This window comes from Lingula anatina, chromosome 5, assembly GCF_051362555.1.
Source record: "Lingula anatina isolate TDL-2025a chromosome 5, LinAna3.0, whole genome shotgun sequence".
Lineage (NCBI taxonomy): Eukaryota > Metazoa > Brachiopoda > Lingulata > Lingulida > Lingulidae > Lingula > Lingula anatina.
The window spans coordinates 24,686,984-24,700,318 of NC_141771.1; the positions used below are offsets into that span (position 1 = coordinate 24,686,984).

The 13,335-nt window shown below is 36.6% G+C and overlaps 1 protein-coding gene across 1 annotated transcript in view; it reads left to right on the plus strand.

Annotated features, from left to right (window-relative positions):
- Window positions 1-277: 277 nt before the first annotated feature.
- Window positions 278-13,335, plus strand: part of LOC106153025 (polypeptide N-acetylgalactosaminyltransferase 5) — a 40,092-nt gene continuing 27,034 nt past the window's right edge. The window contains exons 1-2 of the mRNA XM_087013940.1: window positions 278-433; window positions 8,788-8,888. The gene's annotated coding sequence lies outside the window, so the exon portion shown is untranslated. The remainder of the gene's footprint in view (window positions 434-8,787; window positions 8,889-13,335) is intronic.

The window sequence follows — 13,335 nt, forward strand, 5'->3', positions numbered from 1 at the left end:
ATATAGTTAGATACCGGAAACGGACACCCTTGGGTTCCTAATGCTAACTGATTACAGAAATGCAAATGATGACATGAACAACAGAACGTTTGAATGAGTGACTCTAGATAACTTGCAAAAACTGTTGAATAAGAATAATAAAAAAAGTTAAGGATTTTAAGTTCAAATTGTCGATGATATGCACTTCGGCAAGCATTAAAAAAAAAAAAAAAAACATTCTCTCCTCTTTCTCTCCAAGGTTGATTTGTGCTAGCGCAACTCGTGGTTCGGCTCGTCTTGGTATTACTGACAGAAAACGCCCCCTACACTTGAGTGGGAGGAGGAAGCACACACTCTAGTGAAAGTTGGTGACGGTGACCTAAGTTTTTAACTTACTTTACAGCCACCAGATTATGGTTACAAGTAGACCTGAGTTTACGGATAACATATTAAGGTAGGTTGCTTTCGTTGATTATCTTAACATCGTAGAACGGCAAATAGAAATGGGTTTTGCTGTGTCACAAACTTCGGTCCCTCGATTCTCGTTGACACGACTACGCAGTTCGCTTTGAGACAATTCGGGCTTCACAAGTTTACTGCACAATCTTTTCGCATGTTCTCACTGGTTAGACAGGTGTGATTTATAAGTACATAGGTGAATTAAGTGCTGAATCGTTATCAAAGTATCCCTGGTGACATGTAGGATATCTAGAAATTGGTTATTTTAAAGAAAATTTCAAGAAATGAGTTCAAAGTCCCGAGGGAGAGACCCTCTTCTTACTGTCCTTACAGTATATGCTGGGAAGAAGATGTGATCCTGAAATGGGTGATGTGGTCATAGGGATTTGTATGACTTATATACCTTTTATCTGCATTTTTTATAAAAGTAAAAGATATCATTCAAATAAAATTGATAATTACACAAATGGTTAAGCACATATTAGTAAGTGCAAGTCATGGGGATGGGCCAGTGATAACCAACACATTTCAAGTGTAAAAGTAAAGAAAATTCTTAAAATCATTATAGGATCAACTTCAGTGTGCAATGCTACAACAGTGCAATACTGAGTAGTCAGCTGTTGTTTATTATCTTCAATCTTTATATATATTTCATTTTGTCTATTATAACTTGTCAAACTCCTTGAATTATCCCTTTATTTTCCTTAATGTGATCTGTTTAATCTAATTGAGGGCATTCCACCACATCTCAGTAGACGTGTATGATCTCATTGTATTAAACCACCAAGGAAGATCAGAAGAATTACTGGTAATGTTCTGGCTGAAATGAACAGCAATTTATCACAAGATGATAGAGTTTTTAAAGAGACTTTTTTTCTACTGATCCATCCTCTCCATTAGTGCGACTTCCATGGGTCATTGACTGACTCTGAGAAATATAAGTACTATAGTCTTAGATATATACAATATATTAAAACCTTGTTCATTGCCCCCCCCCCTCCCCCCACTCCTGATCCGTCTGAAAAGTGCAATTTGTTACTGGATACAAACAAAATACCTACTAGTATATTCTCAGATTTTGAGATAATTTCAAGGTAATAAGCCACCACTAATGAGGAGATCCTGATAGAGTTGAAATCTTAAATATCATTTTTTTTTCTTCTAAATAACTGTCAATCCTAAAAAAATCATCAAAAAAATTAATAAAATCTTAAGATATTTTGTCAACTGACAAAATGACAGTCAATACTGATGACAACAAGGTCAGCATTTCAGGTGTTTTTTTAACGCCTCATAAAAACCCCGCACAGGCTCCTATGGGCCATGTTAAACTGGCACAGGTGATCATTGTAAGTAGTTGACATGTTGTTGGACAAGGGCCAGTGGAAGGTCAGTGGTCTTGCTCATTTATTTAACTCATGTGTTCATGGAAGCATGCTCTGTAATTTTAAAATTGTCAAGAGTTGATGTGTGTTAGATAGCATCATTGGGGTAGAATTAACACAGGTCAGGATAGGTTTATTAATGGGAGTGAATGCCAGAGTAGCACTTTATTCAATTACTTCATAATAGGAAATGTGTTGACTTTATTACTTTGGGGAATACAAACTTGTATCTGAAATTGCATAGACTCTAGATTAGATTTTGATTGACAGTGGCCTGTTTCAGTCAACATTGTGCTTTGTTCTATCTCTCTATCTCCCCCCCCCCCCCCCCCGCGTCATCCGGTTAGTCTGATTTCTAACCTTCCTGTCCTTTAGACAAAGCATGCAACTAATTCCAGTTACAAAGCTAGCAAGTGGGTCAACAGAGAGATTAGATAGGATTTCTGTGATTAGACACTAAAACCTGTCGTGATGGGCAAGGCAGTGTGGTTGTGAAGTCACCACAGTCTCAGCATGATCTAGGCATTTTAGTTGTCAGCTGTGTATGCTGTACACTGCCACCTCCAGCTATTACTAATTGAACTATCCTCTCACTGTCTCCTCCTGCTCTCTATTCCTTTTAACAGGGTAACACAATTAGCATGGCAGTAGACATGATGGCTTAAGAGAATGGCATCTGGAAATGGTTGAGCGAAACTTTGATGGCGAGGAAAACTCTGATGGGATTTGGTAATGTTTGGGGGATCTGCATGATGTAATGCAATCAAATTGCCTTTTGCTGTATAGCTGTGTGTGTGTGTGTGTGTGTGTGTGTTTTCTTTTTTTATCAAGATAGAACATGGCACCTTATTTGTTCTAATGAGAGTAATCAAGGAGTAATGAAGTAGACGCAAGATGGATGGACTCGGCCATATACCATTCTCATAGTATTACACATGTCTGCCATTGACATAAGTGAATTAATCTGTATTAAGCGATCATCCTGGTAATACCGTTCTCCACCTTGTGGGTACTGATAGATGAATGACTTGATTACTGACAGCAAATTGAGTTCTGATTGATCAATCATTCAACTAATGCCTAGCGTAGTCTACCTGGTTGCTGTCACATAGGAGAGGATTTCAAACGAGGGGAATTTCTGACATTAGATCAATGGATTGATAGGAAACTGGCTGCCTGTGTTCAGTTGAGCTGGTACCAGAGTAGGATCAACCCATCTCCAGTGTAAATGCACCCTAGGCTAAGTTAATTAAGTTTTAGTGGTAAAGATCAGTCACCAGCTCCAGTGGAAATAGATTCCGCTGTCATATTTTGTCATTAAATGATGCTGTCACTGCTTTGCGATAGACCTGACCTGGTAAGTTGCTTTTTGCAGTGGATGCACATGAGAAGACTTAAAGAGGACAGTTTTATTTGAGAAAATAATGGATCATTTGTGAAGGTTTTTATTATTTTCTTAAAGGTTCCTTGATGTTTACTGAACTTTTTGTACGTATTCAAACTAAATAGAAACAGAGACTTAAAATTTTGGCTACAATTCAAGTCATAGTCAACTAATTAGTACCACCAGCGTGTACGCTGGCGGTACTCATGGTTTTAGTCCCGACCCGTCTCGTCCAGCTCCGCCGGCTCCGCCGGCTCCGCCGGCTCCGTTGGCTCCGCCGGCTCCGTAAGCTCCGCCGGCTCCGCGTACTGGCGCCGGATACAAGTCACCGTTACCGCTTCTCCTCCTAGACCACAAGGACCCCTGTCCCCATCTCTTGGATTTAGGTCACATATAACCTCAACTTGAACCCCCAGGTTTTTTTGTCTCAGTCGGTGCATTGACCTGGGCGTGACGCTCGTTGCAATGCACCCTTGTCAAAATTTTTGAAAATTCAATGCCAATTATCTACCCTACGGAAGGAATTATGGGAAAAATTTCTACAGACGGCTTTCCAAAAGTCATATGTGTAGATTTCAAATATGCCCTTGGATTTGACCTTTGACCTTTATTTCAAGGTCAAACGGGCCAAAATTTTCAAAAAAATGAAATTTTTTATGAAAAAAAAAATATTATTTGCACTGTTATTCAGACACTACACAGACTTAACCAATAATTATATTGGAAAGTGTTACCCTTTGGGTCATCTTTCATCTCCATGAATTTGGGGTCAATCGGTGCATTTTCTCGGGAGTAGCGGCCATAAGATACCGAAACTGAAAACTGTCTCTAATTCGGGAACCGTTAATGCTAGCGACCCGTTCTTTTTTGCATTTTATAGAGCATGTAAAGCCCAACACTGAGAGTGGACTCCGTTTTTTTTGTATTTCAAAGGGTTTTCGTGTTATGCTGTATTAAAAAGTACTTTGTGGTGGCACATTATTGTAACTCGGAATTGTAACATTTAGTCCCTTATATCTCCAAAACTGGCAGAGGTGGTCAATAGTTATTATTTAAGTTGAATAGGAAGTCATTTACTTGGAATCTAGATGTGACCTTGAAATTGACCTTTGACCTACTTTTCACCATGAACTGAACTTTGCAAATTTTTGTTCCGTTTAATCTCCAAAACTGGCAGAGATAGGTCCATAGTTACAATTGAACTTGAATAGGAAGTCATTAGAGGCAATTTACTCTGACCTTGACGTTGACCTTTGACCTACTTTTTATCATGAACTGAACTTTGCAAATTTTTGTTCCCTTTTATCTCCAAAACTGGCAAAGATTCACCCATAGTTACAAATTAGATTAGAAAGTCATTAGAGACATTTTATTGTGACCTTAAAATTGACCTTTGACCTACTTTTCACCATGTACTGAACTTTGCAAATTTTCATTCCCTTTTATCTCCAAAACTGGCAGAGATAGGTCCATAGTTACTATTGAACTTGAATAGGAAGTCATATACTGGCAATCTAAGTGTGACCTTGAAATTGACCTTTGACCTACTTTTCATCATGAATTGAACTTTGCAGATTTTCTTTCCCTTTTATCTCCAAAACTGGCTGTGATAGATCCATAGTTACTATTGAACTTAAATAGGAAGTCATATACTGGCAATTTACTGTGACCTTTAAATTGACCTTTGACCTTCCTTTTACTATGAACTGAACTTTGCAAATTTTCGTTCACCTTTATCTCCAAAACTGACAGAGATAGGTCCATACTTACTATTGAACTTGAATAGGAAGTAATACACTAGCAATCTGTGACCTTGAAATTGACCTTTGACCTACTTTTTATGATGAACTGCTTTTTGCATGTTTTCTGGCCTTTGAATCTGCAAAATTGGCAAAGAAATGCCCATGGTTGCTATTGAACTTGAATAGAAATTCATATACTATGATATTGAAATTGACCTTTGACCTACTTTTTCACCATGAACTGAGCTTTGCATATTTTCTTGCCTCTCATATCTTTAAAACTAGCAGAGATGTGCCCATTGTTTCCCCAAGGTTTTCTCTTTTGTCAGCATATATGCACCATTGACAACACATTTCAAGGAAAACCAATAGGCCTTTTGTCTAGAGAATACAGTAGTGATCAAGGGTAGGAAAATGCAAGTCAATTCGAAAATCTGCTTGATTGTACCATTTTTAGTTATATTTTTTTGCATATTTTGAGAACTCTTGTTGATTGCATCTTATAGAGCTTCTCAAACACAAGACTGGTGATGGTGTCCCTTTTAGGAGGGGGGGGGGGGTCCATACGAATGCGCTTACTCCAGCTGGTGGTACAATATCCGGAGGCGGTATCGCCTCTCTGATCCTCTAGTTTAGGTTGCTTTACCTCATTCACCATGCAGTTGACTGCTACAAGCAAAAAAGGCTTGTCTCACATATTAATTTATACAGCTTAATAGAATACAAAACAAGGGGTTTAGTTCATAGTGTCTACCGCTGCATGTCACATAATAAAAGGATGCTTGATAAATATTTATCAGTTTAAGAAACCGAGAAGATTTATGGATAAAAAACCAGAGCACAGTAGGAATTCTAAGTTCAGTGAATACTGTATTAGTATTTACATTGGAAGTGGGCTGAAATAAACCTAAATCTGATTGTGGAAGAATAGAAACCCCAGCTGTTAACAACCGTGGCCGTGACATTGTTTTGATTATGATATATAGTACATTGAACCTACAGTAATTACTGGATCTTTTAAATGGGGGAAATTACACATTTGACAGATATAGTTTTTTAGTCATAAAATCTTGAAATAGGAACATTTTCAGTGAGTTGTAGCAACAAAATGAAAAAGCAAGCGACTCTGTACTAGCACTTTTAGTCTATGCAGCACAAATGTCATATAGGAATATTGTTTGTGATTATAAAGTCATGTATCTAAAAGTTTTATAATTTTGCCTATTAAAAAGATGTATTAATTACCATACTTTTAATCATGCCTACAGCAATCACATTTAAAATCCGTATTTATGTATCATTCTTTGTCGCATCCATAAAGTTCAAATAGCAGGCTATAGTTACTGTATCTGAGGTAGCACTAACACTCGGCAATTTACTAGTAGCTAAATGCTAAAACTGAAAAAAACTGAAAACTGACTTATGTTGGCTAAACAAAAAAATGATCAGTTTGACTTGTTTTAGTCAAATTTAAACCTTCTGGATAAAAAAAAGTGATGAAAAAGTAGCGATTTGGCTAAGAGAAAAAAAAAATACCAGCGCTAGCCCAGAGTATATACCCAGCCAGTGGCACATCCATAGATCTGAGTTAATTTCTCACCAAGGAAATCCAATCCAATCTCTCTACTGGCCCACACACTGCATTGTTCTTGATATTTGTGAGTGTCTGCAGTACTGTAGTGCTGGGGCACATTGCACCAAATTCTAGTGAATTAAACTCATAAATTTGTCTAGATTTGATGCAAAAAAGTTAGTCTTGGTACTTGAAACCCAAGATGAGTGTCAGAGTCAGAAGCAGTCGTTTTAAATGTGTTACTGGGAATCCACGCTAGGTTCAGATACTAGTAATTTAAAAACCTTTAATTAAGAAATGTATATTTTTAGATTTACCTGGAAATGAAGTCCACAGTTTTGAAAATAAAAAAAAAGAAAAAAAGTGGGCAGGGTTGTACTAGTACTAGTACTAGTAGCCTGATATCATATAGCTTAAATTGTGTAGTTTGTTTTATGATTTATGCCCTTTTCTAAAATCTGTTCAATCTGAGACCACCTCCGCAGGGACAGATTGGTGACAAATATCATGAAACATCTCACATATAACAGCAATAAAAAGTTCACCCAGAAAGACATAGAGATGTTCTCACAGGAAGATGATTTATGATACCTGTCAACTTATGTGGCCTGGTTGATTGTTAACATGAAGGTCATGGCTTCTACCTCACCTGAAGACTTAGACCCCATTTCCAGAGATTAGATCGATCTACTTTAGATCGACCTAACTCCCTGGGGGTTCACGCTAAATAGCTGTCAGCCGGGCGGACACGAAAGTTAATTACCCCCTTACAGCTTGTAGTAGGCGGGACGGACATTTAAGTCGGATTATCTGAAAGTAATCTAGTGAGACTCCCCGCGGGGATAGATCGATCTAAAATCTCTGGGAATACAGCCTTTAAGACCTGGTGTACAGGAGTGTGGTCTTGGATAAAGAATTGTAGAGTCAAATACAAGGCTTGACGCTAACTTTTTTCAATACTGGCCCAAGATATTGGTATAAACTATTGCAAGGATGATTTGACACATGACATTTTACTTGCTCTTTGGGCCAGTCACCCCATCAGTTCAATGGCCCTTGGTTGGTTTTCAGTGGCCCAGGGCCAGTGGGCCACCCTTAATGTCAAGCCCTGAAATAATCCTCCAGTATTATTATGTGGTGCTCAGAGACAGCTGATGAGGTTATAATTTGGAAACATCACTTCCATGTCATAGGTAACTGCCCCACCCCCCTTGCACCTCCATTCTCTTAACTATTACACAGGGACTCTTTAAGATTTAGTGTATTGGATTGCATTATTGGATAAAGAATTGAAGAGTCAAATTTTCCAGTGCTACTCTATTTTAATTGCGTTGCATACTCAGACAGGTAGGGTGATTTTAATTTTTTTTTTCAGGCATTGTTTTTCTTCACTGGATTTGTAGAGAGTGGATGGTGACATTTATTACTCGAATTTTCACTTCCCATCAAAATATATCTTTCTGTTTGAAACCAGTTTACAATAGCTGGTCAATTGGCTAAACCTTTTAGATCAAAAGTTATGTTTACTTCAGTTAAAAATTATTATTATTATTATTATTATTATTATTATTATTATTATTATTATTATTATACTTTGAATAAAGTGTTGGTCCAAAACAATATCTTGAACCTAATCAGTAAAACAAGTGCAATGTTTTATTTAATAGGACCGCTATTTTAATTTTTGTGCAGTAGGTTAAAGTAAAACAATTTGTTTTTTGTCTTAAAGTTGACATCAAACTAATTAAAGCACTTTATAAAGTGGGGCCCCAGACATCATCAGTAAATGAGGTATTAACAGTGTTGTAAGGGGCCCAGTAGTGGTGATGTGGCTGCTGTTATATTGGCACAGTGATAACACTCTGATAACCTGCAACATTCACTGATCTCAACACAATAATACATGATTAGGGCAGGGTGGCCCAGATACCAGGCCCCCCTAGCTGTATAGTAATCTTATTATTGTAACATCATGGTACCTGTAGCCCTTCTGTACCCTGAGCCAGCATATCAATGACTTTATGCTAAATTATAACTTTATAAATGTCTCATATACATGGTCAGGGCACAAATCTGATTATTCCAGGGCCCTGAAGTTGTATAATGTGTGGTTAATCACTTCGACATGGTTATTGTGGCACTTTTTGACCCTCATTGCCCTGATTGAGGATATCTATGACATAAATAGGATTTAATACCTCCACGGCACGATTTACCTGTTAATTTGGTGACCGCCATTCAATTAATGACTGCGTGTATTTTTAGGTGTCCGCAGACCATGCTGAGCCGTGATTTATCAGTGTTAGGAACATAATCATTGCCACGTTGACAGTCAGCTACGGAAGGACAGCAAAGACTGCGTTCAGGTGAGTGGAATGTGCGTGTATCTTGCCATGTTGTATTGTTCCAGTGGGGCTACATGTGGCCTGGGTTAATTCACAGATTTATACACTGGCTACATTCTTCATCTCAACTATTGATCGTTGATACTTGGTGTAAATTAAAGTTATCTTATGGAAAAGGGTGATAAATTTAATTTATTGAAAGTATACTAGTCCTCACATCTTTATATATTTCCAACAGCCAAGTTGTAACAATTAATGTTATAGATGTAACCGTTATTGTATTATATTGTATTGAAAATTACTAGATATCCTGTTGAATTATTACTTACATTACATTGTTATACATGTATTACTTATACATGTACAAATGTGGGTTAAAGATTGTATTTTTGCGTGTATGTGCATCTTCTCATTAACCTGGTATAATAGACATTGAAAAGCGTTTAATTCATTGATGAGTATATTACAGATGTTAGAGATGCGTGCTACCAGGTGTGTTCTACCTGCTATGGTGAGCATGACATAGTAGGAATTATTTATAGAGAAAATTGACAATTATTTCAATATATACCACAGTATGTAACAGGAGGAGGTTGTTATGCAATCAGAAAAGAACATGAAACATTACTGTAAGTGAGGTGTAATTCATGTAGAATAGAAGTAAAATTTTCAGACATATTTGGTCTTTATGGTACAGGGGCATGTTAACTAGATAAGATTGTAAACTTTGTTAAGTTGTTTAAATGAAGTGTAATGCATCAGTTTCGTTGGTGATATTTAAAACAATCATGTGGTTGATTCTTTATTGAACAAAATTTCATAGTAAACGTATTGTGGCTTAAATTTTGATAAATATTAAAAGAAATAGAAACACCATGTATATAGTTAAAATAGTAAGCTGCAACATTCACCAGTCAGTTTTGGATGGGGTGAATGGAGGGTTGGGGGGAGAGGGGGGGGGGCTTGAGTTTTATTTTGTAACCCCTGCAATACATAGAGAAGTTTAAGTGTCTGGGTTATGAATAGACCATGAATTAAGACAGTGAAAACAATTTCCTTTCATTTTACCAGTTACACACACATCCACACATGCACACAAACATCCACATACACACACATGCATACGTATACACACTTGCACGCACGCATGCACGCACACACACACACACAGGAGAAGATTATTTACTAATAACATGACAGTTAACATCATGGCAATTTTTCTATTCTAGTAATTATTAAAGTATGGCACTGAGATGAAGTAGATATATTGACAGAGAGTAATGTTTGGTGTAATATTTAACACAAACTCATCCTGCCATCATGTGCCAGACTTATCATTAATTGATTGACAGTTTTCCGTGGTTTCCTCTTGATATTTATCCCCCCATTGTCCTACGGATATCATGACAACAGGGTCTATTGATTTCTGCTGTATCTTCACAATACTTGCAATGTTTTCTCAGCTAAAGTTTATCTCTTAGTAAAAGGAGTGATATGTGTATTTTCTACCTGTTATTCAGCTCTCGTGATGAGAGAGAATAAGGTAGATAAGACATGCTGATTATGGCAATTAAAACTTATGTTGAGAAGGTTGGGAAACATTTTCCATATCGGTAAAAATACTCAGTATATCAGAAAATGTTTCAGTTTTGTTTTTTGCCTGTGTTATTGATTAGATTTAACACTGTGATTTGGAAGAGGTATTTTTAAACCGTTGCCACAAGGTGTTTTTACTTTGAACTCCTGATTGACATATTTATCAAACATTCTCAAATTTCCATAAGATCAACAAACTGAATAAAGAGATAATTCATAGCACTAGAAAAATATTGTTCTGAAAATGGTGATACTTAAATTGTGACAACAGAGGTTTTGTGAAGATACTTCCTCCTTTATCTCCATACAAAGCTGTAGTATAACAATATAAATAATTCATTGCCTTCTTTTCCTCAGAACATTGCAGTGTATTGTCAGAGCACAGAGGCGGCCTCATATGTCAGTGTTTAAGGTACCAGCATGGCCGTCCTTCACTAAACAATATAAGACCTGGAATTGAATGTTTAAACAGAATTTTGTAGTCTTCCTCTATATGGGATAAAACTGAGGTAGTTTGCTGAAATATGTTGATTATGAATGTGTAACACTGAAGAAGACTAACTTTTTGACTAGTTCGTACCTAATGTCAGTTTCACAAAATGGTAGTCTGAAAATTGGACTTTAGTTTTTAATTATAGACAAAAGAAGTACGTGTACATTGTGTACATTTTTCAGTTCAAGATAAATCCATCAGTTGAAAAAACTGCGATAAAGTTATTTTAGTCTAAAAAAAGAAAACACATTATCCATTACTCCTTAATTTTAAGCAAAGTGGGCAATCTTTTATAAAGAATTCACTGCTGTGGATTAGTCCCTTGTGGCCTGAGTCGTATATCAAAGAGTTGTCTGGCCATTATCTGGGACCGTGACCTTGACCTTCTCCTTGACCTTGACCTTCTCACACAAGATAACTTGATACCAAAGGAAGGATAGGGAATGATTCCCTAGGCTGCATTTAGAACAGTGCACTAACTACTCCAAGGGTCAAATATGGCCGACCCACTTGAATACTTCCCCACGGGGAATCTATTCAGTGTCTATCAGCGGATAAGATGGCAAGCTTTTTAGTGGGTGGCCACATTTGACCTGCGAACTAGTTAGTTCACTGTTCTGAATGTGGCCCTATATTTGGCGAACTTCCCTGTATTTTCTGCAAATTGGATATTTATAAGTGGTTTTATTTCAACCTCGTGGGAAACCTGGTAGATTCTAGACAAGAGTTACGTACGTATGTTTCACTGAGGTTTAGGAGGTCATCTGAACACGTGGAGGACATTGACCTCGTGTTAACTGGCATAGACGAGAATTTAACAGAAAATATACTTATGTACTAATATTATCTGTAATTCTTAGTAAAAATGAGTAGAGAATGATATAGATCTTATGATTATGATACAGTAAAACTGAAAGAAAATATGCATGGAACCTTGATCACCTTAAAATTTCATCTGAAGTTTCTTTCTTGCTATTTTTTCGTCTATTCCTGGATATTTTATTTTTGTCTCCTCTTTCCTGGGGGTAAGAAAAGAGATATTTGATTAAGAAGAGTCCGTGCAGATATTAAGGAGGTAAAAGTCACCTCAGAGAGCAGAGTGTGGAGTGGTTTATTAAGTTAATGATAATTTTTACTCCTGAACCACCTGAGTCGTCTTGTTGCTTTCTTGGTTACGTGCAGGAGGTGTGTAGATTCTTACCAACGCTGATGGTTGCCACGGAAAATTAAAGCTTTACTTGTTTTGTTTAATTTGGAACAACTGTGCACTAAAAAAAAAAAAAACAATAATAATAATAAATAAACAAATAAATAAAAGGATGAATAAATAAATAAATAAATAAGTAAACGAGACATATTTTAAAATGAAAAATGAAGAATGAGAAAATGAACAAGTAGATAATTTAAAATCTGTCAGGAAAAACGAAAAAAAAAACAAAACAAAACAAACTGAAGACAGAAGCTAATTCTTAGAACTTTCTTTTCACCCAGATATTTTCATTTTGGAACTATAAATGGCAATGATAGTCTTAGAAATGCATCTAACAGTGATATTTTTCCAAGAATATTGTCTCATAACAGTAAGTTTGCATTCCTCTGAAAACTGCCTCTGTTGCCAAATATAGTAGGATATACAAGTATATAAGCTGTACTGTACTTAATGACTGAGTGAAGTCATTCATATGAAGCAGCTTGTTGTAATGTCATTTTCTCCTGTCTGTTAGGTTAATACATTGTATCAGTTAAGTGAACTCGCCAGGCGCCATGCACACATCTAATCGTACACTCTGAGATTGAGAGGTACGAGAGTAGTTGGACCGTCACGACACAATTAACATGTTTTATTGGAAGTTAATTACATAATATGGGATATAATGTCAGCTCAGTTGAATGGCTTTCCCAAGTAATAGTAGTTTACCCATGTGAATTGAAATAAGTGTATACAAGTGAATATGCGTACAGTCCTTCCCCCTCAATTCATAGTCCCATGCTCGTTTTCATATAAATGAAAAGATGATGGTGTTTTGAATGAGTTCAGTAGACATGAGATTATTATTTTTACTTTTCAGTATACATATATATTAAAATAGTCCACGTTTCCTTGGTATTGGTAAAAAGTGTCCCATAGAACATCTCCATCAGTTACAGCAGTATGGCTGTTTCCTGTCGCACCTCCTGATTAGCTGTTGGATGTGTGGCAGTGCCCCGAGGTCTTGACTCTTTATAATTACATATATATCAAATAAATGGCTAAGCGTGTATGTGGAAATGGGAATAGCACACTAACAGAACTGGTGTCTCTTTCTTTTGGGTCTTTATTGCAACATATTAAGTTATGTTTTTAAGTTTTTTTATTGAAAAATGTGAAATAATTTACCT